The sequence below is a fragment of the Ptychodera flava genome (assembly GCF_041260155.1).
Source record: "Ptychodera flava strain L36383 chromosome 23 unlocalized genomic scaffold, AS_Pfla_20210202 Scaffold_23__1_contigs__length_28996876_pilon, whole genome shotgun sequence".
NCBI classification, from domain to species: Eukaryota; Metazoa; Hemichordata; class Enteropneusta; family Ptychoderidae; genus Ptychodera; species Ptychodera flava.
The window spans coordinates 7,125,726-7,149,733 of NW_027248277.1; the positions used below are offsets into that span (position 1 = coordinate 7,125,726).

Sequence of the window (24,008 nt, forward strand, 5' to 3'; positions counted from 1 at the left end):
TGCAGCGGTTTGCGTGTTTTTGATGTTAACAGACATACTGTACGTACGTACATACTTAATTACATACATACATACATACGTTCATACATGCACAAAAACATACTGACGCCATCGACTTCAGCTTATACAATAACCTTATATTGGTATACCAATTGTGAGCTAAAATTAAAGATTTCATCACATTTCAATATATCACACTAAGATACCCCTTGGAACCTGTATACAGACAGCATCAGACAAGTAGTTTTTTTAAAACACATATTTTGACCAAAATGGCAAAATTAGCACAAAAAATACAAAATTGCAGATTTCATCATATATTCAATATATCATATTTGGTTTATCTGTAGAAACCTCTATACCAAATATCGAATCTGTCAGATGAGCGGTTTTAATGTAAAAAGGCTTTGACCTTAAATGACAAAAAAAAATTCCTTTAAATACTGATTTGCATATTTCATCACAATTTGAACAAATCTAAGTTGGGTTTCCCTAGGACTTGTATACCAAATAACAAACCTCTGACCAGCTGTTATGAACAAGAAAATTTTACCAAAAACGCCTTTTTGAGCTTATTTGCATATTTTCAACAATATCAAACACATAAAAAAATAGTTTCTCATAATCATATTTTCATCTACACAACAAATAAGCAGCGGTTTTCAAGATATTTGATTGGACAAACGCCTTACAAACGGACATACATACATGCGTGCATGCAAACAGACAGACAGACATACAGACATACAGACATACACATACACACACACACACACACACACACACACACACACACAACACCTAACCACACCCCCCCCACACACACACACATACATACATACATACATACATACATACATACATACATACATACATACATACATACATACATGCAGACAGACATACAGACATACAGACATACAGACAGAGTGATGCTGGACGTCAGACGTATACCCATCCCAATAGCTTCTGTAGACTATAGTCTTTAGTAGCTAAAAATAGCAATGTCATTATTTGCCTTCAGACGTGTTACATTACATAAAGTAACACAAATGAATCTCTTCAACACTGCAACAAATTTTCATAGCTTATTTTCCATATTAATTCTACAAATGATTATTAACATAAACCTTACAAATAGCAAGAGGAATATAGGAATATTTCTCAACGAGACCACTTGATATTCAGGTAACGTCCATAGAACATCGAAAATGTATTAAGTAAATTTATTGTCCCTGTCCTCACTTTCATATTCATTAACACAATCATTTGCAGACTGAAAGTCTGAAAAAAAGATGTTTAAGTGTATAGCAAAAGTGTTTGCACAGCCACATTTTTAAGTAATATCATTTATTCAATATGAAAATAAACTCAAGATTATATGTACCCCTAAGATGTTTGATGATGACAGCAATCAGTTCAGTTGCAAATCAATTAGAATATGTTTTTTCGAACTATGTTCATTTAATGTTCTTTGTATTATTCATGATCGGATTTTGAACTATCAAGAAGATATTTTAAAATGTACATGTACTCCCTTACATTAGATCAGTACTCCATCAAGAACTCGCATAATTGTTACCAACATTCAAATAATGTGGTGATCAAGATAAATATTCCTACCTGGCTTAGGAGAGAATGATTGATGAGAAGATACATCTTTAATAAAGCCAGTTGAATGTCTATATGGAGGTGACAGAGTTGGTGCAACTGCAACAAAAACAGCAGTAAATGGCAAATTGTAATCAGCTTTACAAATGAATAGGTATGTAAAGCATGTGCTGTTTGGAGCCTTGTGGTCTACCTTCATCATATTATAGAACTGTATACAGAAGAAAAGACCACAGCGTTACACATACCTATTAACGAGGTTGATGTCATGCTCTAGATTTAGTTGTGCTATTATTTCGAGAGACAAGAATGTGAGATAGATATATTAATGTCAATAACAGACAACACTATATTAGTTACAATTTACAAACTGTTGAATACTTTCAAAGCTCCTTAGAGACATACTGGTACACAGGTCAAAGGTCTTTACACAACAAAATCCTCCATTGACGTGCACCTTCAAATCAAATACAATTGAAATTTGCACTCTTATCTAAAAAGCATGTAATTATCTATACATTTCAATTAAAACAAAACTCTATCTATTCAAACAGTCATTATTTGAAATATGCTCAAATAGGAGCAGACAAACCAAACAAGGCAATATTACTAGGCAATAATGTCAAAATGAGAAAAAAGCGAATGAGAGTATAAGAATACAGCAAAACCACTACACAAAGGCATGAAAAATTTAACCAACAAGTTTTGACCAGAATTTTCACACTAGTTTTGAAGGATTAAGTCCGACAGCCCGCATAATTGCAAATTTCTGTTTTAAACATGCAAGACATTAACATACTTACTATGTCATTGATAAGTATTGGTTGCAGCAAGGCTAATTTTCAAGATATTGAATGAAGAAAATAATGTTTTGTAACTCTCAAAAATGTACAAAATTATTAACTAATATGGACCAGGTGGACTGACATTTCTTAATACTTTGGGGTTACTTTTAATCACAAGTAACTTATTTATCCTTACCTTCCTTTTTAAAATGCTGATGATTTTCTCTGTCTTAATCAATGATTACATCCACTCTCGCCATAAATCTGCCATACGCTTTATCTAATTCTTTTATTTTATCTGGCCTATTTGTATCCATGATTCGCCTTATCTCTAGCTCAAAAAGTGTTTTTGCGTTGTTAATTTGCTCTTCCTTTTTACTATTTTTTTTACTAAATTTGAATGAAATAGGTCCAGGCTTGCCTTAATAATCACTTTCAACAGGAAGGCGAAGAGTGCATGGAAGCCAGTCCTCTGTCTTCCCAGATTCCCCATTAGACTTCATCGGTAAGGACTAGTAAGCAACAAATTAGCCAGTGGAGAATAGGACATTAAACCTTCTGGGTAAATTTAATGACATTAAGATAAAATTAAGAAATCTGATAGGTCTTTAAATAAACAAAGTGATGTAAACAATATGACTAACCATAGAATGTAAAATATATCATGGTGGACAAAGGTCATACAACATGGATACTGGAAATGCCTACATATGACATTCATAAAATGATAGATACATCTGCCATATTTAATTTTTGTTCTGCCGAGGCTATCTTCTGCCCGGTGTAAGGCGTTGTATTCATTGCTTCGCTTCGATATATAGTTTGTGTGAGATGTATGATAGCGTGTGTGCTAGCGTGAGTGCTTCACGAACTCTATGGCGAGTGGAGAGGGTGCAGTCAGAATTGTAACATCCTTAGCTCGGTTATTGAACCAATCTTTTTTGGATTGGGGATTTAGTGACGCGGTTTGTCTGTTGTCCTCTGCGCTAGGTGATTGGGTGACGTGCGTTGTGGGTTCGAGTCCCGGTTGAAACCATCGTATTTCTCTTTCCTGGGTGATAGCTCTGCTGGTGGACAGAATTGTCCCCGAGGCTATCTTCCGCCCGGTGTAAAGCGTTGATTCATTGCTTCGCTTCGATATATAGTTTGTGTGAGATGTATGATAGCGTGTGTGCTAGCGTGAGTGCTTCACGAACTCTACGGCGAGTGGAGAGGGTGCAGTCAGAATTGTAACATCCTTAGCTCGGTTATTGAACCAATCTTTTCGAGATTGGGGATTTAGTCGAGCGGTTTGTCTGTTGTCCTCTGCGCTAGGTGATTGGTTACGTGCGTTGTGGGTTCGAGTCCGGTTGAAACCATCGTATTTCTCTTTCCCGGGTTGATAGCTCTGCTGTGGACAGAATTGTCCCGAGGCTATCTTCCGCCCGGTGTAAAGCATTGTATTCATTGCTTCGCTTCGATATATAGTTTGTGTGAGATGTATGATAGCGTGTGTGCTAGCGTGAGTGCTTCAGAAACTCTACGGCAAGTGGAGAGGGCGCAGTCAGAATTGTAACATCCTTAGCTCGGTTATTGAACCAATCTTTTTTGGATTGGGGATTAAGTTGAGCGGTTTGTCTGTTGTCCTCTGCGCTAGGTGATTGGGTGACGTGTATTGGGTTCGAGTCCCGGTTGAAACCATCGTATTTCTCTTTCCGGGTTGATAGCTCTGCTGGTGGACAGAATTGTCACCAAGGCTATCTTCAGCCCGGTGTAAAGCGTTGTATTATTGCTTCGCTTCGATATATAGTCTGTGTGAGATGTATGATAGCGTGTGTGCTAGCGTGAGTGCTTCAAGAACTCTACGGCGAGTGGAGAGGGAGCAGTCAGAATTGTAACATCCTTAGCTTGGTTATTGAACCAATCTTTTTTTGGATTGGGGATTTAGTCGAGCGGTTTGTCTGTTGTCCTCTGCGCTAGGTGATTGGGTGACGTGTATTGTGGTGCGAGTCCGGTTGAAACCATCGTATTTCTCTTTCCCGGGTTGATAGCTCTGCTGATGGACAGAATTGTCCCTGAGGCTATCTTCGCCAGTGTAAAGCGTTGTATTCATTGCTTCGCTTCGATATATAGTTTGTGTGAGATGTATGATAGCGTGTGTGCTAGCGTGAGTGCTTCACGAACTCTACGGCGAGTGGAGAGGGCCGGTCAGAATTGTAAGATTGCTAGCTCGGTTATTGAACCAATCTTTTTTGGATTGGGATTTAGTCGAGCGGTTTGTCTGTTGTCCTCTGCGCTAGGTGATTGGGTGCCGTGCGTTGTGGGTTCGAGTCCGGTTGAAACCATCGTATTTCTCTTTCCTGGGTTGATAGCTCTGCTGGTGGACAGAATTGTCCCCGAGGCTATCTTCCGCCCGGTGTAAAGCATTGTATTCATTGCTTCGCTTCGATATAGTTTGTGTCAGATGTATGATAGCGTGTGTGCTAGCGTGAGTGCTTCACGAACTCTACGGGGAGTGTAGAGGGCGCAGTCAGAATTGTAACATCCTTAGCTCGATTATTGAACCAATCTTTTTTAAGATTGGGGATTTAGTCGAGCGGTTTGTCTGTTGTCCTCTGCGCTAGGTGATTGGGTGACGTGCATTGTGGGTTTGAGTCCCGGTTAAACCATTGTATTTCTCTTTCCGGGTTGATAGCTCTGCTGGTGGACAGAATTGTCCCCGAGGCTATCTTCCGCCCGGTGTAAAGCGTTGTATTCATTGCTTCGCTTCGATATAGTTTGTGTCAGATGTATGATAGCGTGTGTGCTAGCGTGAGTGCTTCACGAACTCTACTGGCGAGTGGAGAGGGCGCAGTCAGAATTGTAACATCCTTAGCTCGGTTATAGAACAATCTCTTTTGGGATTGGGGATTTAGTCGAGCGGTTTGTCTGTTGTCTTCTGCGCTAGGTGATTGGGTGCCTGCGTTGTGGGTTCGAGTCCCGGTTGAAACCATCGTATTTCTCTTTCCCGGGTTGATAGCTCTGCTGGTGGACAGAATTGTCCCGAGGCTATCTTCGCCCGGTGTAAAGCATTGTATTCATTTATTCGCTTCGATATATAGTTTGTGTGAGATGTATGATAGCGTGTGTGCTAGCGTGAGTGCTTCAAGAACTAACGGCGAGTGGAGAGGGCGCAGTCAGAATTGTAATATTTTTTGCTTGGTTATTGAACAAATCTTTTTTGGGATTGGGGATTTAGTCGAGAGGTTTGTCTGTTGTCCTCTGCACTAGGTGATTGGGTGCAGTGCGGTGTGGGTTCAAGTCCCGGTTGAAACCATCGTATTTCTCTTTCCGGGTTGATAGCTCTACTGGTGGACAGAGTTGTCCCCGAGGCTATCTTCCGCCCGGTGTAAAGCGTTGTATTTATTGCTTCGCTTCTATATATAGTTTGTGTGAGATGTATGATAGCATGTGTGCTAGCGTGAGTGCTTCACGAACTCTATGGCGAGTGGAGAGGGCGCAGTCAGAATTGTAACATCCTTAGCTCTGTTATTGAACCAATCTTTTTTGAGATTGGGGATTTAGTCGAGCGGTTTGTCTGTTGTCCTCTGCGCTAGGTGATTGGGTGCCGTGCATTGTGGGTTCGAGTCCCGGTTGAAACCATCGTATTTCTCTTTCCTGGGTTGATAGCTCTGCTGGTGGACAGAATAGTCCCCGAGGCTATCTTCTGCCCAGTGTAAAGCGTTGTATTTATTGCTTCGCTTCGATATATAGTTTGTGTGAGATGTATGATAGCATGTGCGCTAGCGTGAGTGCTTCACGAACTCTATGGCGAGTGGAGAGGGCGCAGTCAGAATTGTAACATCCTTAGCTCAGTTATTGAACCAATCTTTTTTGGATTGGGGATTAAGTTGAGCGGTTTGTCTGTTGTCCTCTGCGCTAGGTGATAGGGTGACGTGTATTGTGGGTGCAAGTCCCGGTTGAAACCATCGTATTTCTCTTTCCTGGGTTGATAGCTCTGCTGATGGACAGAATTGTCCCGAGGCTATCTTCCGCCCGGTGTAAAGCGATTGTATTCATTGCTTCGCTTCGATTATAGTTTGTGTGAGATGTATGATAGCGTGTGTGCTAGCGTGAGTGCTTCACGAACTCTACGGTGAGTGGAGAGGGGCAGTCAAAATTGTAAGATCGTTAGCTCGGTTATTGAACCAATCTTTTTTTGGATTGGGATTAAGTCGAGCGGTTTGCCTGTTGTCCTCTGTGCTAGGTGATATGGTGCCATGCGTTGTGGGTTTGAGTCCGGTTGAAACCATCGTATTTCTCTTTCCCGGGTTGATAGCTCTACTGGTGGACAGAATTGTCCCGAGGCTATCTTCCGCCCAGTGAAGGTGTTGTATTTATTGCTTCGCTTCTATATGTAGTTTGTGTGAGATATATGATAGCGTGTGTGCTAGCGTGAGTCTTCACGAACTCTACGGCGAGTGGAGAGGGCGCAGAGAGAATTGTAACATCCTTAACTCGGTTATTGAACCAATCTTTTTTGTGATTGGGATTAATCGAGCGGTTTGTCTGTTGTCCTCTGCGCTAGGTGATTGGGTGCCATGCGTTATGGTTCGAGTTCCGGTTGAAACCATCGTATTTCTCTTTCCCGGGTTGCTAGCTCTGCTGGTGGACAGAATTGTCCCCGAGGCTATCTTCTGCCCAGTGTAAAGCGTTGTATTCATTGCTTTGGTTTGATATATATAGTTGTGTGAGATGTATAATAGTGTGTGTGCTAGCGTGAGTGCTCACGAAACTCTACGGCGCAGTGGAGAGGGCGCAGTCAGAATGTAACATTTTTTGCTCGGTTATTGAACGAATTGTCTGTTGTCTTCTGCGCTAGGTGATTGGTTATGTGCGTTGTGGGTTCGAGTCCGGTTGAATCATCGTATTTCTCTTTCCCGGGTTGATAGCTCTGCTCGTGGACAGAATTGTCCCCGAGGCTATCTTCTCGCCCGGTGTAAAGCGTTGTATTCATTGCTTCGCTTCAATATATAGTTTGTGTGAGATGTATGATAGCGTGTGTGCTAGCGTGAGTGCTTCACGAACTCTATGGCAAGTGGAGAGGGCGCAGTCGGAATTGTAACATCCTTAGCTTGGTTATTGAACCAATCTTTTTTAGGATTCTAGATTTAGTCGAGCGGTTTTCTGTTGACCTCTGTGCTAGGTGATTGGGTGACGTGCATTGTGTTTGAGTCCCGGTTGAAACCATCGTATTTCTCTTTCCCGGGTTGATAGCTCTGCTGGTGGACAGAATTGTCCCGAGGCTATCTTCCGCCCGTGTAAAGCATTTTATTCATTGATTCGCTTCGATATATAGTTTGTGTGAGATGTATGATAGCGTTGTGCTAGCGTGAGTGCTTCACGAACTCTACGTGCGAGTAGAAAGGGCGCAGTCAGATTCATGTAACTATTTATTGAACCAATCTCTTTTGGGATTGGGGATTTAGTCGAGCGGTTTGTCTGTTGTCCTCTGCGCTAGGTATTGGGTGCCCGCGTTTGGGTTCGAGTCCCGGTTGAAACCATCGTATTTCTCTTTCGACGGGTTGATAGCTCTGACTGGTGGACAGAATTGTCCCTGAGGCTATCTTCCGCCCGGTGTAAGGCGTTGTATTTATTGATTCGCTTCGATATATAGTTTGTGTGAGATGTATGATAGCGTGTGTGCTAGCGTGAGTGCTTCACGAACTCTACGGCGAGTGGAGAGGGCGCAGTCAGAATTGTAATATTTTTTGCTTGGTTATTGAACGTATCTTTTTGGGATTGGGGATTTAGTCGACAGGTTTGTCTGTTTCCTCTGCGCTAGGTGATTTGGTGCAGTGCATTGTGGGTTCAAGTCCCGGTTGAAACCATCGTATTTCTCTTTCCCGGGTTGATAGCTCTACAGGTGGACAGAATTGTCCCAGAGGCTATCTTCCACCCAGTGAAGCGTTGTATTTATTGCTTCGCTTCTATATATAGTTTGTGTGAGATGTATGATAGCGTGTGTGCTAGCGTGAGTGCTTCACGAACTCTACGGCGAGTGCAGAGGGCGCAGTCAGAATTGTAACATCCTTAGCTCAGTTATTGAACCAATCTTTTTTGGGATGGGTATTTAGTCGAGCGGTTTGTCTGTTTTTTTCTGCGCTAGGTGATTGGGGGATGTGCGTTGTGGGTTTGAGTCCCGGTTGAAACCATCGTATTTCTCTTTCCCGGGTTGATAGCTCTGCTGGTGGACAGAATTGTCCCTGAGGCTATCTTCTCGCCCAGTGTAAGGCATTTTATTCATTGATTCGCTTCGATATATAGTTTGTGTGAGATGTATGATAGCGTGTGTGCTAGCGTGAGTGCTTCACAAACTCTATGGCCAGTGGAGAGGGAGCAGTCAGAATTGTAACATCCTTAGCTTGGTTATTGAACCAATTTTTTTTTAGGATTCTAGATTTAGTCGAGCGGTTTTTCTGTTGACCTCTGCGCTAGGTGATTGGGTGACGTGCATTGTGGGTTCAGTCGCTGGTTTAAACCATCGTATTTCTCTTTCCGGGGTGATAGCTCTGCTGGTGGACAGAATTGTCCCCGAGGCTATCTTCCGCCCGGTGTAGAGCGTTGTATTCATTTATTCGCTTCGATATATAGTTTGTGTGAGATGTATGATAGCGTGTGTGCTAGCGCGAGTGCTTCACGAACTCTACGGGCAGTGGGGAGGGCCTGTCAGAATTGTAACATCCTTAGCTCGGTTATTGAACCAATCTTTTTTGGGATTGGGTTTTAGTCGAGCGGTTTGTCTGTTGTCCTCTGCGCTAGGTGATTGGGTGACGTGCATTTGTGTTTGAGTCCCGGTTGAAACCATCGTATTTCTCTTTCCGGGTTGATAGCTCTGATGGTGGACAGAATTGTCCCTGAGGCTATCTTCCGCCAGTGTAAGGCATTTTATTCACTGATTCGCTTCGATATATAGTTTGTGTGAGATGTATGATAGCGTGTGTGCTAGCGTGAGTGTTTCACGAACTCTATGGCGAGTGGAGAGGGCGCAGTCAGAATTGTAACATCCTTAGCTCTGTTATTGAACCAATCTTTTTTGGATTGGGGATTAAGTCGAGCGGTTTGTCTGTTGTCCTCTGCGCTAGGTGATTGGGTGACGTGTATTGTGGGTGCGAGTCCCGGTTGAAACCATCGTATTTCTCTTTCCGGGTTGATAGCTCTGCTGGTGGACAGAATTGTCCCCGAGGCTATCTTCTGCCCAGTGTAAAGCGTTGTATTTATTGCTTCTCTTTCGATATATAGTTTGTGTGAGATGTATGATAGCGTGTGCGCTAGCGTGAGTGCTTCACGAACTCTATGGCGAGTGGAGAGGGCGCAGTCAGAATTGTAACATCCTTAGCTCTGTTATTGAACCAATCTTTTTTTGGATTGGGATTAGTCGAGCGGTTTGTCTGTTGTCCTCTGCGCTAGGTGATAGGGTGACGTGTATTGTGGGTGCGAGTCCCGGTTGAAACCATCGTATTTCTCTTTCCCGGGTTGATAGCTCTGCTGATGGACAGAATTGTCCCTGAGGCTATCTTCCGCCCAGTGTAAAGCGTTGTATTCATTGCTTCGCTTCGATATATAGTTTGTGTGAGATGTATGATAGCGTGTGTGCTAGCGTGAGTGCTTCACGAACTGTACGGCGAGTGGAGAGGGCCGGTCAGAATTGTAAGATTGCTAGCTCGGTTATTGAACCAATCTTTTTTTGGATTGGGATTTAGTGGAGCGGTTTGCCTGTTGTCCTCTGTGCTAGGTGATTGGGTGACGTGCGTAGTGGGTTCGAGTCCCGTTGAAACCATTGTATTTCTCTTTCCTGGGTTGATAGCTCTGCTTGTGGACAGAATTGTCCCCAAGGCTATCTTCCGCCTGTGTAAAGCATTGTATTCGTTGCTTCGCTTCGATATATAGTTTGTGTGAGATGTATGATAGCGTGTGTGCTAGCGTGAGTGCTTCACGAACTCTACGGGGAGTAGGGAGGGCGCAGTCAGAATTGTAACATCCTTAGCTCAGTTATTGAACCAATCTTTTTTGGGATTGGGGATTTAGTCGAGCGGTTGTCTGTTGTCCTCTGCGCTAGGTGATTGGGTGACGTGCATTGTGGGTTTGAGTCCCGGTTTAAACCATCGTATTTCTCTTTCCGCGGTTGATAGCTCTGCTGGTGGACAGAATTGTCCCCGAGGCTATCTTCGCCCGGTGTAAGCGTTGTATTCATTGACTCGCTTCGATATATAGTTTGTGTGAGATGTATGATAGCGTGTGTGCTAGTGTGAGTGCTTCACGAACTCTCTGGCGAGTGGAGAGGGCGCAGTCAGAATTGTAACATCCTTAGCTCGGTTATAGAACAAATCTCTTTTGGGATTGGGGATTTAGTCGAGCGGTTGTCTGTTGTCTTCTGCGCTAGGTGATTGGGTGCCTGCGTTGTGGGTTCGAGTCCCGGTTGAAACCATCGTATTTCTCTTTCCGCGGTTGATAGCTCTGCTGGTGGACAGAATTGTCCCAGAGGCTATCTTCTGCCCGGTGTAAAGCATTGTATTCATTTATTCGCTTCGATATATAGTTTGTGTGAGATGTATGATAGCGTGTGTGCTAGCGTGAGTGCTTCAAGAACTAAACGGCGAGTGGAGAGGGCGCAGTCAGAATTGTAATATTTTTTGCTTGGTTATTGAACAATCTTTTTGGGATTGGGGATTTAGTCGAGAGGTTTGTCTGTTGTCCTCTGCACTAGGTGATTGGGTGCAGTGCGGTGTGGGTTCAGTCCCGGTTGAAACCATCGTATTTCTCTTTCCCGGTTGATAGCTCTATGGTGGACAGAATTGTCCCCGAGGCTATCTTCTGCCCAGTGTAAAGCGTTGTATTTATTGCTTCGCTTCTATATATAGTTTGTGTGAGATGTATGATAGCGTGTGTGCTAGCGTGAGTCCTTCACGAACTCTATGGCGAGTGGAGAGGGCGCAGTCAGAATTGTAACATCCTTAGCTCTGTTATTGAACCAATCTTTTTTTGGATTGGGGATTAAGTTGAGCGGTTTGTCTGTTGTCCTCTGCGCAAGGTGATAGGGTGACGTGTATTGTGGGTGCGAGTCCCGGTTGAAACCATCGTATTTCTCTTCCTGGGTTGATAGCACTGCTGATGGACAGAATAGTCCCCGAGGCTATCTTCTGCCCAGTGTAAAGCGTTGTATTTATTGCTTCGCTTCGATATATAGTTTGTGTGAGATGTATGATAGCATGTGCGCTAGCGTGAGTGCTTCACGAACTCTATGGCGAGTGGAGAGGGCGCAGTCAGAATTGTAACATCCTTAGCTCAGTTATTGAACCAATCTTTTTTGGATTGGGGATTAAGTCGAGCGGTTTGTCTGTTGTCCTCTGCGCTAGGTGATAGGGTGACGTGTATTGTGGGTGCAAGTCCCGGTTGAAACCATCGTATTTCTCTTTCCTGGGTTGATAGCTCTGCTGATGGACAGAATTGTCCCCGAGGCTATCTTCCGCCCGGTGTCAAGCATTGTATTCATTGCTTCGCTTCGATTCATAGTTTGTGTGAGATCTATGATAGCGTGTGTGCTAGCGTGAGTGCTTCACGAACTCTACAGTGAGTGAAGAGGGTGCAGTCAAAATTGTAAGATTGTTAGCTCGGTTATTGAACCAATCTTTTTTGGATTTGGGATTAAGTCGAGCGGTTTGCCTGTTGTCCTCTGTGCTACGTGATATGGTGCCATGCGTTGTGGGTTTGAGTCCTGGTTGAAACCATCGTATTTCTCTTTCCCGGGTTGATAGCTCTACTGGTGGACAGAATTGTCCCCGAGGCTATCTTCCACCCAGTGAAGTGTTGTATTTATTGCTTCGCTTCTATATGTAGTTTGTGTGAAATATATGATAGCGTGTGTGCTAGCGTAAGTACTTCACGAACTCTACGGCGAGTGGAGAGGGCGCAGAGAGAATTGTAACATCCTTAACTTGGTTATTGAACCAATCTTTTTTGTGATTGGGGATCTAATCGAGCAGTTTGTCTGTTGTCCTCTGCGCTAGGTGATTGGGTGCCATGCGTTATGGGTTCGAGTTCCGGTTGAAACCATCGTATTTCTCTTTCCGGGTTGCTAGCTCTGCTGGTGGGCAGAATTGTCCCCGAGGCTATCTTCTGCCCGGTGTAAAGCGTTGTATTCATTGCTTTGGTTTGATATATATAGTTCGTGTGAGATGTATAATAGTGTGTGTGCTAGCGTGAGTGCTCACAAACTCTACGGCCAGTGGAGAGGGCGCAGTCAGAATCGTAACATTTTTTGCTCGGTTATTGAACGAATTGTCTGTTGTCTTCTGCACTAGGTGATTGGTTATGTGCGTTGTGGGTTCGAGTCCCGGTTGAATTCATCGTATTTCACTTTCCCGGGTTGATAGCTCTGTCGCTGGACAGAATTGTCCCCGAGGCTATCTTCTGCCCGGTGTAAAGCGTTGTATTCATTCTTCGCTTCAATATATAGTTTGTGTGAGATGTATGATAGCGCGTGTGCTAGCGTGAGTGCTTCACGAACTCTATGGCAAGTGGAGAGGGCGCAGTCGGAATTGTAACATCCTTAGCTTGGTTATTGAACCAATCTTTTTTAGGATTCTAGATTTAGTCGAGCGGATTTTCTGTTGACCTCTGTGCTAGGTGATTGGGTGACGTGCATTGTGTTTGAGTCCCGGTTGAAACCATCGTATTTCTCTTTCCCGGGTTGATAGCTCTGCTGGTGGACAGAATTGTCCCCGAGGCTATCTTCCGCCCGATGTAAAGCATTTTATTCATTGATTCGCTTTGATATATAGTTTGTGTGAGATGTATGATAGCGTATGTGCTAGCGTGAGTTCTTCACAAACTCTACTGCGAGTAGAAAGGGCGCAGTAAGATTTGTAACCATTTATAGAACCAATCTCTTTTAGGATTGGGGATTTAGTCGAGCGGTTTGTCTGTTGTCCTCTGCGATAGGTAATGGGTGCCCTGCGTTCTGGCTTCGAGTCCCGGTTGAAACCATCGTATTTCTCTTTGACGGGTTGATAGCTCTGACTGGTGGACAGAATTGTCCCTGATGCTATCTTCCGCCCGGTGTAAAGCGTGTGCGTTGTATTATTGATTCGCTTCGATATATAGTTTGTGTGAGATGTATGATAGCGTGTGTGCTAGCGTGAGTGCTTCACGAACTCTACGGCGAATGGAGAGGGCGAAGTCAGAATTGTAATATTTTTTGCTTGGTTATTGAACGTATCTTTTTTGGGATTGGGGATTTAGTCGACAGGTTTGTCTGTTATCCTCTGCGCTAGGTGATTTGGTGCAGTGCATTGTGGGTTCAAGTCCCGGTTGAAACTATCGTATTTCTCTTTCCCGGGTTGATAGCTCTACAGGTGGACAGAATTGTCCCAGAGGCTATCTTCCACCCAGTGAAGCGTTGTATTTATTGCTTCGCTTCTATATATAGTTTGTGTGAGATGTATGATAGCATGTGTGCTAGCGTGAGTGCTTCACGAACTCTACGGCGAGTGCAGAGGGCACAGTCAGAATTGTAACATCCTTAGCTCAGTTATTGAACCAATCTTTTTTGGATGGGTATTTAGTCGAGCGGTTTGTCTGTTTTTTCTGCGCTAGGTGATTGGGTGATGTGCGTTGTGGGTTTGAGTCCCGGTTGAACCCATCGTATTTCTCTTTCCCGGGTTGATAGCTCTGCTGGTGGACAGAATTGTCCCTGAGGCTATCTTCTGCCCAGTGTAAGGCATTTTATTCACTGATTCGCTTCGATATATAGTTTGTGTGAGATGTATGATAGCGTGTGTGCTAGCGTGAGTGCTTCACAAACTCTATGGCCAGTGGAGAGGGCGCAGTCAGAATTGTAACATCCTTAGCTTGGTTATTGAACCAATTTTTTTTTAGGATTCTAGATTTAGTCAAGCGGTTTTTCTGTTGACCTCTGCACTAGGTGATTGGGTGACGTGCATTGTGGGTTCAAGTGCTGGTTTAAACCATCGTATTTCTCTTTCCGGGGCTGATAGCTCTGCTGGTGGACAGAATTGTCCCCGAGGCTATCTTCCGCCCGGTGTAAGAGCGTTGTATTCATTTATTCGCTTCAATATATAGTTTGTGTGAGATGTATGATAGCGTGTGTGCTAGCGCGAGTGCTTCACGAACTCTACGGGCAGTGGGAGGGGCCTGTCAAAATTGTAACATCCTTAGCTCGGTTATTGAACCAATCTTTTTTGGGATTGGGTTTAGTCGAGCGGTTTGTCTGTTGTCCTCTGCGCTAGGTGATTGGGTGACGTGCATTGTGTTTGAGTCCCGGTTGAAACCATCGTATTTCTCTTTCCCGGTTGATAGCTCTGATGGTGGACAGAATTGTCCCTGAGGCTATCTTCCGCCCAGTGTAAGGCATTTTATTCACTGATTCGCTTCGATATATAGTTTGTGTGAGATGTATGATAGCGTGTGTGCTAGCGTGAGTGCTTCACGAACTCTATGGCGAGTGGAGAGGGCGCAGTCAGAATTGTAACATCCTTAGCTCTGTTATTGAACCAATCTTTTTTGGATTGGGGATTAAGTTGAGCGGTTTGTCTGTTGTCCTCTGCGCTAGGTGATAGGGTGACGTGTATTGTGCGTGCGAGTCCCGGTTGAAACCATCGTATTTCTCTTTCCTGGGTTGATAGCACTGCTGATGGACAGAATTGTCCCCGAGGCTATCTTCTGCCCAGTGTAAAGCGTTGTATTTATTGCTTTCTTTCGATATATAGTTTGTGTGAGATGTATGATAGCGTGTGCGCTAGCGTGAGTGCTTCACGAACTCTATGGCGAGTGGAGAGGGCGCAGTCAGAATTGTAACATCCTTAGCTCTGTTATTGAACCAATCTTTTTTGGATTGGGGATTAAGTTGAGCGGTTTGTCTGTTGTCCTCTGCGCTAGGTGATTAGGGTGACGTGTATTGTGGGTGCGAGTCCCGGTTGAAACCATCGTATTTCTCTTTCCTGGGTTGATAGCTCTGCTGATGGACAGAATTGTCCCCGAGGCTATCTTCCGCCCGGTGTCAAGCATTGTATTCATTGCTTCGCTTCGATATATAGTTTGTGTGAGATCTATGATAGCGTGTGTGCTAGCGTGAGTGCTTCACTAACTCTACAGCGAGTGAAGAGGGTGCAGTCAGAATTGTAAGATTGTTAGCTCGGTTATTGAACCAATCTTTTTTGGATTTGGGATTAAGTCGAGCGGTTTGCCTGTTGTCCTCTGTGCTACGTGATATGGTGCCATGCATTGTCGGTTTGAGTCCTGGTTGAAACATCGTATTTCTCTTTTCCGGGTTGATAGCTCTGCTGGTTGACAGAATTGTCCCCGAGGCTATCTTCTGCCCAGTGTAAAGCGTTGTATTTATTGCTTCGCTTCGATATATAGTTTGTGTGAGATGTATGATAGCGTGTGTGCTAGCGTGAGTGCTTCACGAACTCTATGGCAAGTGGAGAGGGCTGCAGTCTGAATTGTAACATCCTTAACTCGTTATTGAACCAATCTTTTTTGGATTGGGGATTTAGTTGAGCGGTTTGTCTGTTACCTCTGCGCTAGGTGATTGGGTGACGTGCGTTCTGGGTTCGAGTCCTGGTGAAACCATCGTATTTCTCTTTCCGGTTGATAGCTCTGCTTGTGGACAGAATTGTCCCCGAGGCTATCTTCTGCCCAGTGTAAAGCGTTGTATTTATTGCTTCGCTTCAATATATAGTTTGTGTGAGATGTATGATAGCGTGTGTGCTAGCGTGAGTGCTTCACAAACTCTACAGTGAGTGGAAAGGGCGCAGTCAGAATTGTAACATCCTTAGCTTGGTTATTGAACCAATCTTTTTGGGATTGGGGATTTAGTCGAGCCGTTTGTCTGTTGTCCTCTGCGCTAGGTGATTGGTTGACGTGCTTTGTGTTTGAGTCCCGGTGAAACCATCGTATTTCTCTTTCCGGGTTGATAGCTCTGCTGGTGGACAGAATTGTCCTCAGGCTATCTTCCGCCCGATTTAAAGCGTTGTATTCATTGCTTCGCTTATAATATATATAGTTGTGTGAGATGTATGATAGCGTGTGCGCTAGCGTGAGTGCTTCACGAACTCTATGGCGAGTGGAGAGGGCGCAGTCAGAATTGTAACATCCTTAGCTCTGTTATTGAACCAATCTTTTTTTGGATTGGGGATTAAGTCGAGCGGTTTGTCTGTTGTCCTCTGCGCTAGGTGATAGGGTGACGTGTATTGTGGTGCGAGTCCCGGTTGAAACCATCGTATTTCTCTTTCCTGGGTTGATAGCTCTGCTGATGGACAGAATTGTCCCCGAGGCTATCTTCCGCCCGTGTAAAGCGTTGTATTCATTGCTTCGCTTCGATATATAGTTTGTGTGAGATGTATGATAGCGTGTGTGCTAGCGTGAGTGCTTCACGAACTCTACGGCGAGTGAAGAGGGTGCAGTCAGAATTGTAAGATTGTTAGCTTGGTTATTGAACCAATCTTTTTTGGGATTTGGGATTAAGTCGAGCGGTTTGCCTGTTGTCCTCTGTGCTAGGTGATATGGGTGCCATGCATTGTCGGTTTGAGTCCTGGTTGAAACCATCGTATTTCTCTTTTCCGGGTTGATAGCTCTGCTGGTGGACAGACTTCCCCGAGGCTATCTTCTGCCCAGTGTAAAGCGTTGTATTTATTGCTTCGCTTCGATATATAGTTTGTGTGAGATGTATGATAGCGTGTGTGCTAGCGTGAGTGCTTCACGAACTCTATGGCAAGTGGAGAGGGTGCAGTCAGAATTGTAACATCCTTAGCTCGTTTATTGAACCAATCTTTTTTGGGATTGGGGATTTAGTCGAGCGGTTTGTCTGTTGTACCTCTGCGCTAGGTGATTGGGTGACGTGCGTTGTGGGTTCGAGTCCGGTTGAAACCATCGTATTTCTCTTTCCGGGTTGATAGCTCTGCTTGTGGACAGAATTGTCCCCGAGGCTATCTTCTGCCCAGTGTAAAGCGTTGTATTTATTGCTTCGCTTCAATATATAGTTTGTGTGAGATGTATGATAGCGTGTGTGCTAGCGTGAGTGCTTCCCAAACTCTACGGCGAGTGGAGAGGGCGCAGTCAGAATTGTAACATCCTTAGCTTGGTTATTGAACCAATCTTTTTAGGGATTGGGGATTTAGTCGAGCGTTTGTCTTTTGTCCTCTGCGCTAGGTGATTGGTTGACGTGCTTTGTGTTTGAGTCCCGGTTGAAACCATCGTATTCTCTTTCCCGGGTTGATAGCTCTGCTGGTGGACAGAATTGTCCCTCAAGGCTATCTTCCGCCCGTGTAAAGCGTTGTATATTATGCTTCGCTTCTATATATATATGTTGTGTGAGATGTATGATAGCGTGTGTGCTAGCGTGAGTGCTTCACGAACTCTACGGCGAGTGGAGAGGGCGCAGTCAGAATTGTAACATCCTTAGCTCTGTTATTGAACCAATCTTTTTTGGATTGGGGATTAAGTTGAGCGGTTTGTCTGTTGTCCTCTGCGTTAGGTGATTGGGTGACGTGCGTTGTGGGTTCGAGTCCCGGTTGAAACCATCGTATTTCTCTTTCAGGGTTGATAGCTCTGCTGGTGGACAGAATTGTCCCCGAAGGCTATCTTCCGCCTGGGTAAAGCGTTGTATTCATTGCTTTGCTTCGATATATAGTTTGTGTGAGATGTATGATAGCGTTGTGTGCTAGCGTGAGTGCTTCACGAACTACTGCACGAGTGGAGAGGGCGCAGTCAGAATTGTAACATCCTTAGCTCGGTTATTGAACCAATCTCTTTTGGGATTGGGGATTTAGTCGAGCGGTTTGTCTGTTGTCCTCTGCGCTAGGTATTGGGTGCTGCGTTGTGGGTTCGAGTCCCGGTTGAAACCATCGTATTTCTCTTTCCTGGGTGATAGCTCTGCTGGTGGACAGAATTGTCCCTGAGGCTATCTTCCGCCCAGTGTAAGCATTGTATTCATTGATTCGCTTCGATATATAGTTTGTGTGAGATGTATGATAGCGTGTGTGCTAGCGTGAGTGCTTCACGAACTCTATGGCGAGTGGAGAGGGCGCAGTCAGAATTGTAACATCTTTTGCTCGGTTATTGAACCAATCTTTTTTTGGATTGGGGATTTAGTCGAGCAGGTTTGTCTGTTGTCCTCTGCGCTAGGTGATTGGTGCAGTGCGTTGTGGGTTCAAGTCCTGGTTGAAACCATCGTATTTCTCTTTCCCGGGTTGATAGCTCTACTGGTGGACAGAATTGTCCCTGAGGCTATCTTCCACCTAGTGTAAAGCGTTGTATTTATTGCTTCGCTTCGATATAGTTTGTGTGAGATGTATGATAGCGTGTGTGCTAGCGTGAGTGCTTCACGAACTCTACGGCGAGTGGAGAGGGCGCAGTCAGAATTGTAACATCCTTAGCTCGGTTATTGAACCAATCTTTTTTGGATTGGGGATTTAGTCGAGCGGTTTGTCTGTTGTCCTCTGCGCTAGGTGATTGGGTGCGATGCATTGTGGGTTCGAGTCCCGGTTAAAACCATCGTATTTCTCTTTCCTGGGTTGATAGCTCTGCTGGTGGACAGAATTGTCCCGAGGCTATCTTCTGCCCGGTGTAAAGCGTTGTATTCATTGCTTCGCTTTGATATATATAGTTTGTGTGAGATGTATGATAGCTGTGTGTGCTAGCGTGAGTGCTTCACGAACTCTACGGCGAGTGGAGAGGGCGCAGTCAGAATTGTAACATCCTAGAATTGTTTGAACATCTTTTTGGATTGGGGTTAGTCGAGCGGTTTGTCTGTTGTCTTCTGCGCTAGGTGATTGGTGATGTGCGTTGTGGGTTCGAGTCCCGGTTGAACCATCGTATTTCTCTTTCCGGGTTGATAGCTCTGTGTGGACAGAATTGTCCCTGAGGCTATCTTCCGCCCGGTGTAAGGCGTTGTATTTATTGATTCGCTTCGATATATAGTTTGTGTGAGATGTATGATAGCGTGTGTGCTAGCGTGAGTGCTTCACGAACTCTACGGCGAATGGAGAGGGCGCAGTCAGAATTGTAATATTTTTTGCTTGGTTATTGAACGTATCTTTTTTGGGATTGGGATTTAGTCGACAGGTTTGTCTGTTATCCTCTGCGCTAGGTGATTTGGTGCAGTGCATTGTGGGTTCAAGTCCCGTTGAAACCATCGTATTTCTCTTTCCCGGGTTGATAGCTCTGACGGTGGACAGAATTGTCCCGAGGCTATCTTCCCCATGTAAAGCGTTGTATTTATTGCTTCGCTTCTATATATAGTTTGTGTGAGATGTATGATAGCGTGTGTGCTAGCGTGAGTGCTTCACGAACTCTACGGCGAGTGGAGAGGGCGCAGTCAGAATTGTAACATCCTTAGCTCAGTTATTGAACCAATCTTTTTTGGGATGGGTATTTAGTCGAGCGGTTTGTCTGTTTTTCTCTGCGCTAGGTGATTGGGTGATGTGCGTTGTGGGTTCGAGTCCGGTTGAAACCATCGTATTTCTCTTTCCCGGGTTGATAGCTCTGCTGGTGGACAGAATTGTCCCTGAGGCTATCTTCCGCCCAGTGTAAGGCATTTTATTCATTGATTCGCTTCGATATATAGTTTGTGTGAGATGTATGATAGCGTGTGTGCTAGCGTGAGTGCTTCACAAACTCTATGGCGAGTGGAGAGGGCGCAGTCAGAATTGTAACATCCTTAGCTCGTTATTGAACCAATCTTTTTTGGATTGTAGATTTAGTCGAGCGGTTTTTCTGTTGTCCTCTGCGCTAGGTGATTGGGTGACGTGCATTGTGGGTTCGAGTCGCTGGTTGAAACCATCGTATTTCTCTTTCCTGGGTTGATAGCTCTGCTGGTGGACAGAATTGTCCCCGAGGCTATCTTCCGCCCGGTGTAGAGCGTTGTATTCATTGCTTCGCTTCGATATATAGTTTGTGTGAGATGTATGATAGCGTGTGTGCTAGCGTGAGTGCTTCACGAACTCTACGGCGTGGAGGGCCCAGTCAGAATTGTAACATCCTTAGCTCGGTTATTGAACCAATCTTTTTTGGGATTGGGTTTTAGTCGAGCGGTTTGTCTGTTTTCCTCTGCGCTAGGTGATTGGGTGACGTGCATTGTGTTGAGTCCGGTTGAAACCATCGTATTTCTCTTTCCCGGGTTGATAGCTCTGCTGGTGGACAGAATTGTCCCCGAGGCTATCTTCCGCCCGGTGTAAGCGTTGTATTCATTGATTCGCTTGATATATAGTTTGTGTGAGATGTATGATAGCGTGTGTGCTAGCGTGAGTGCTTCACGAACTCTACGGCGAGTGGAGAGGGTGCAGTCAGAATTGTAATATTCTTTTGCTCGTTATTGAACGAATCTTTTTTGGATTGGGATTAAGTCGAGCGGTTTTCTGTTGTCCTCTGTGCTAGGTGATATGGTGCTATGCGTTGTGGTTTGAGTCCCGGTTGAAACCATCGTATTTCTCTTTCCCGGGTTGATAGCTCTGCTGGTGGACAGAATTGTCCCCGAGGCTATCTTCTGCCCAGTGTAAAGCGTTGTATTTATTGCTTCGCTTCGATATATAGTTTGTGTGAGATGTATGATAGCGTGTGTGCTAGCGTGAGTGCTTCACGAACTCTATGGCGAGTGGAGAGGGCGCAGTCAGAATTGTAACATCCTTAGCTCGTTATTGAACCAATCTTTTTTGGGATGGGGATTTAGTCGAGCGGTTTGTCTGTTGTCCTCTGCGCTAGGTGATTGGGTGCCGTGCGTTGTGGTTCGAGTCCCGGTTGAAACCATCGTATTTCTCTTTCCCGGGTTGATAGCTCTACTGGTGGACAGAATTGTCCCGAGGCTATCTTCCGCCCGGTGTAAGCGTTGTATTATTTGTTCGCTTCGATATATAGTTGTGTGAGATGTATGATAGCGTGTGTGCTAGCGTGAGTGCTTCACGAACTCTACGGCGAGTGGAGAGGGCGCAGTCAGAATTGATATTTTTGCTTGGTTATTGAACCAATCTTTTTTTGGATGGGGATTTAGTCGAGCGGTTTGTCTGTTGTCCTCTGCGCTAGGTGATTTGGTGCAGTGCGTTGTGGGTTCAGTCCGGTTGAAACCATCGTATTTCTCTTTCCCGGGTTGATAGCTCTACTGGTGGACAGAATTGTCCCAGAGGCTATCTTCCGCCCAGTGTAAGCGTTGTATTCATTGCTTCGCTTCGATATATAGTTTGTGTGAGATGTATGATAGCGTGTGTGCTAGCGTGAGTGCTTCACGAACTCTACGGCGAGTGGAGAGGGCGCAGTCAGAATTGTAACATCCTTAGCTCGGTTATTGAACCAATCTTTTTTGGATTGGGTATTTAGTCGAGCGGTTTTGTCTGTTTTCTCTGCGCTAGGTGATTGGGTGACGTGCATTGTGGGTTCGAGTCCGGTTGAAACCATCGTATTTCTCTTTCCCGGTTGATAGCTCTGCTGGTGGACAGAATTGTCCCCGAGGCTATCTTCCGCCCAGTGTAAGGCGTTGTATTCATTGCTTCGCTTCGATATATAGTTTGTGTGAGATGTATGATAGCGTGTGTGCTAGCGTGAGTGCTTCACAACTCTATGGCAGTGGAGAGGGCGCAGTCAGAATTGTAACATCCTTAGCTTGGTTATTGAACCAATTTTTTTGGATTGGAGATTTAGTCGAGCGGTTTGTTCTGTTGCCTCTGCACTAGGTGATTGGGTGACGTGCATTGTGGGTTCAAGTCCCGGTTGAAACCATCGTATTTCTCTTCCCGGGTTGATAGCTCTGCTGGTGGACAGAATTGTCCCCGAGGCTATCTTCCGCCCAGTGTAAGAGCGTTGTATTCATTTATTCGCTTCAATATATAGTTTGTGTGAGATGTATGATAGCGTGTGTGCTAGCGTGAGTGCTTCACGAACTCTACGGCGCAGTGGGGAGGGCCGTCAGAATTGTAACATCCTTAGCTCGGTTATTGAACCAATCTTTTTTGGGATTGGGTTTAGTCGAGCGGTTTGTCTGTTGTCCTCTGCGCTAGGTGATATGGTGCCATGCGTTGTGGGTTTGAGTCCCGGTTGAAACCATCGTATTTCTCTTTCCGGGTTGATAGCTCTGCTGGTGGACAGATTGTCCCCGAGGCTATCTTCTGCCCAGTGTAAAGCGTTGTATTATTGCTTCGCTTCGATATATAGTTTGTGTGAGATGTATGATAGCGTGTGCGCTAGCGTGAGTGCTTCACGAACTCTATGGCGAGTGGAGAGGGTGCAGTCAGAATTGTAACATCCTTAGCTCGTTATTGAACCAATCTTTTTTGGGATTGGGGATTTAGTCGAGCGGTTTGTCTGTTGTCCTCTGCGCTAGGTGATTGGGTGCCGTGCGTTGTGGCTTCGAGTCCCGGTTGAAACCATCGTATTTCTCTTTCCGGGTTGATAGCTCTGATGGTGGACAGAATTGTCCCTGAGTGCTATCTTCCGCCCGGTGTAAGGCATTGTATTTATTGATTCGCTTCGATATATAGTTTTTGTGAGATGTATGATAGCGTGTGTGCTAGCGTGAGTGCTTCACGAACTCTACGGCGAATGGAGAGGGCGCAGTCAGAATTGTAATATTTTTGCTTGGTTATTGAACGAATCTTTTTTGGGATTGGGGATTTAGTCGACAGGTTTGTCTGTTATCCTCTGCGCTAGGTGATTGGGTGCAGTGCATTGTGGGTTCAGTCCCGGTTGAAACCATCGTATTTCTCTTTCCCGGTTGATAGCTCTACAGGTGGACAGAATTGTCCCAGAGGCTATCTTCCACCCAGTGAAGCGTTGTATTTATTGCTTCGCTTCTATATATAGTTTGTGTGAGATGTATGATAGCATGTGTGCTAGCGTGAGTGCTTCACGAACTCTATGGCGAGTGGCGAGGGCGCAGTCAGAATTGTAACATCCTTAGCTCGTTATTGAACCAATCTTTTTGGGATGGGTATTTAGTCGAGCGGTTTGTCTGTTTTTCTGCGCTAGGTGATTGGGTGATGTGCGTTGTGGGTTTGAGTCCGGTTTGAACCATCGTATTTCTCTTTCCCGGGTTGATAGCTCTGCTGGTGGACAGAATTGTCCCTGAGGCTATCTTCCGCCCAGTGTAAGGCATTTTATTCACTGATTCGCTTCGATATATAGTTTGTGTGAGATGTATGATAGCGTGTGTGCTAGCGTGAGTGCTTCACAAACTCTATGGCCAGTGGAGAGGGCGCAGTCAGAATTGTAACATCCTTAGCTCGGTTATTGAACCAATTTTTTTTAGGATTCTAGATTTAGTCGAGCGGTTTTTCTGTTGTCCTCTGCCTAGGTGATTGGGTGACGTGCATTGTGGGTTCAAGTCGCGGTTTAAACCATCGTATTTCTCTTTCCGGGGTGATAGCTCTGCTGGTGGACAGAATTGTCCCCGAGGCTATCTTCCGCCCGGTGTAGAGCGTTGTATTCATTGATTCGCTTCAATATATAGTTTGTGTGAGATGTATGATAGCGTGTGTGCTAGCGTGAGTGCTTCACGAACTCTACGGCGAGTGGGGGAGCAGTCAGAATTGTAACATCCTTAGCTCGGTTATTGAACCAATCTTTTTTGGGATTGGGTTTTAGTCGAGC

The 24,008-nt window shown here is 44.9% G+C and overlaps 1 protein-coding gene across 2 annotated transcripts in view; it reads right to left on the bottom strand.

Annotated features, from left to right (window-relative positions):
• The window catches only part of LOC139124124 (uncharacterized), a 276,954-nt gene that overhangs the window by 116,308 nt on the left and 136,638 nt on the right, over positions 1-24,008 (bottom strand). Inside the window, exons 7-8 of one of the 2 annotated variants that reach the window (XM_070690268.1) lie at positions 2,818-2,908; positions 1,624-1,710 (exon numbers count right to left, since the gene is read on the bottom strand). The gene's annotated coding sequence lies outside the window, so the exon portion shown is untranslated. The remainder of the gene's footprint in view (positions 1-1,623; positions 1,711-2,817; positions 2,909-24,008) is intronic. The other variant, XM_070690267.1, reaches the window with a different exon arrangement.